Source organism: Cyprinodon variegatus, unplaced genomic scaffold, assembly GCF_000732505.1.
Source record: "Cyprinodon variegatus isolate N-32 unplaced genomic scaffold, C_variegatus-1.0 Scaffold49, whole genome shotgun sequence".
NCBI classification, from domain to species: Eukaryota; Metazoa; Chordata; class Actinopteri; order Cyprinodontiformes; family Cyprinodontidae; genus Cyprinodon; species Cyprinodon variegatus.
The window spans coordinates 1,485,271-1,487,929 of NW_015150502.1; the positions used below are offsets into that span (position 1 = coordinate 1,485,271).

General features: G+C 37.7%; 1 long non-coding RNA gene across 1 annotated transcript; it reads right to left on the reverse strand.

Annotated features, from left to right (window-relative positions):
* Nucleotides 1-664: 664 nt before the first annotated feature.
* On the reverse strand, nucleotides 665-2,659 carry LOC107082281. The gene is made up of 3 exons (XR_001481129.1): nucleotides 2,460-2,659; nucleotides 2,139-2,222; nucleotides 665-1,620 (listed from the first exon to the last, which is right to left on the reverse strand). It is a non-coding gene; the product is annotated as an uncharacterized LOC107082281 (long non-coding RNA).

The following is a 2,659-nucleotide window of genomic DNA, read 5'->3' on the forward strand; positions in this document are numbered from 1 at the left end:
TAGACTGAACTGTCGCGCTTCTCGTTGCGTCACACCTCAACCTGCCTCAAAGCCAACGCTGATTGGACGTTCATTTGGTGAACGGCTCCAAATTTTCTTTAACGGAGAGTCTCCAGACTGATCTGCGAGTGAAAACTTGAAAGCTCGCGAGATCAGGATGGTCTCACGAGGCTACTGAAGATCCAGTTAGCACCGCTTTTCTAAAACTCTGTGGTGGCTGGATCCGACTAAACTATAGTGAAAATTTGTTGCAACAGATCTAAAACTTCAGCAGAATATGAATCAGGCTATTATCTCATGTTATCATCTTGACATGTTTTTTCCTTCCCTATTTCCACAGTTCACCGCCCCCCAAATGCACAGGGGATAGTACCTTGCACAAACTGCAAGGTACCATCAGTAAAAACTCATCTGGTCAAACTGGTTTTCCCTGAGCCAATACGTGGAATTTGTTGCCTGAAGACTAAAAATCTTCCACAAGATTAGCACTTTAAATCTACTCCAGTCTAGTTACCATAATTGGCAGCTGACCAATTGTGTTTTTACCATAATCATTTTATTTTGTGGTGCTCTGTGCCAAAGATATTTTTAGATAAATTCAGTATCTATCTATCTATCTATCTATCAAACTGACAAAAGAAACTGACAAAAGAAAATAAGCAGATATCATTTATTTCAGTAGAAGCACTAAACTGCTTAGATCTGGTATATTTTTAAAAAAACGTTATCTTTATACAATTCTTTCTGAAATACCTCATCATTTAATCCTTCCCGATACCCATCTTCACAGAAAACCACAGGTCAAATTTTAAAACAATTTCAGATATTACAAACAACTGTTTCTAGAAAGCTGCAAGTTGGTTCATACACACTTCCTAGAAGAAAAAAAATGGTTTACCTCAAAGTATGAGGCAAAAAAAAAAAAAAGACAAGATAAACCACAGGATTATCTCAAACCATTTGGAAAAGATTTGGTTTTTCATTTCTAAATAACAAAACAAATGTTTGATGGCTGACCCAACTTCATATTTTAGTGGTAGTTTCAGCAAAGCACTCTTTTTCCTGACAGCAAAAAAACAAAGAGGCTGCACTGAAATCCTATCCTACAAATACATTTATAGGTAAACTTAATGGATGAGTCCAACCCATCAAGTGGCACAAGTTGAAGCCTCCTCAGCTCAAACAGAGGAAGCGGACCACAGATTAGCCAGGCGACATTAACCTGATTATACCTGTAATTATAAAATAGATTGTTTTCAAGGAAACAGCATATATTAAAGGCATTTCCAAAGCAACAAAACACTCTGTGATGGCTTATTCAGGTACATGTTGACATCTATACTGTGACATAAAAACAAGACAGATTTAAGACAACTGATTTGCTACCAAGCATCCTGATCCACCACCTCCCTCAAACCAGAAGGCCCAAAAATCAAAACATTTACACAAGTGCAAAATACTGCAAGCCTACTTAACATACCCTCCGGATAAGGCAATCTGTCGTATGCTTAGTCATGCAACAAACAGTTAAAAGTCAAAATCGGAAGTGTCCATATAGAGAAAGGTCCTTTTCTTTAGTGCAGATCCACCACAGTTTTTCCAGGAAGCTTTGGATCACATCTGAAAGAAAAACAGTTGCAAGTCACCCCAACATGTCAATGGATGCTGTTATAAAGAACTACATCTCCTCAAATCCATTCCAAATTCCTTTGTACAATGATGGGTTAAGTCAAAGATAAACTTCAGATCTCTTTCTAAAGCTTTCTGTTGTCAAAAAATGTTTGCTGTGAAGGCCTGTCAGTATGACTCTTTCTTATATGTATAATCTTTATTTGACAGCTGAGATACTAAGAAATATTTTCAACAATTCAGAATTGGTGACCTTAAAAACTGGCAGTATCAGACCTTTATCGGAAAATATGACAGTGATGAATTTCCCCAGAGTGGCTAGAACACTAAACTTAAAAAGTGCATTACAGGACTCAACACATTAAGATCAGTTCATAATTTAACAATGAAAAGGAGACATGGTTAAAACAGCATCACTGAGCAAAAAAACCTGAAGTCAAGCCCACTGATTTTTTCAATGAGATTGCAAAAAATGTCTCCTTCAGTGATTCACTGCTGCTATATCTCACATTTTGCTCCAGCTTCTGGTAGTGTGCGGATTTAGGTCGTCGAGTGGATCCGGATCTTTTTCCTTCCAAAAGAAAGGCAATAATCTAAAAACATAAAAAGACAATAGAGAAATTTTGGTCAGTATATTCTGCTAAAATTAGCTTCAGCCCTCTACAAACCACCTGTAGCTTAAAAATGGGTGATTGAATTGAAACCACGGCTCCCCTTTGTGACAACTTGTTGTTTAAGGTAAAGGAATCAATCACAAGAGACAAAATGAGTTTAGTTTGTTTTAGGCTGCATGTTATAGTGAATATCTTTATAAATGATTAGGAACGTACCTTGCGCTTGTTGTGGATAGCGATGTAAAGCATTGCCACCAGTACAGCTCCAGTGACAAAGTAGGCAAAGAAATGGCTGCTTTCCTCCTCCTTCATTCCTGGTTGCGTGTACTGAATTTTATCCTGAGGTGTTTCCTGATCTTTCTGAACTTCACTGCCTGTTTTTTCCGGGTTTTCTTCTTCAGTTTTCTCCTCCTCTG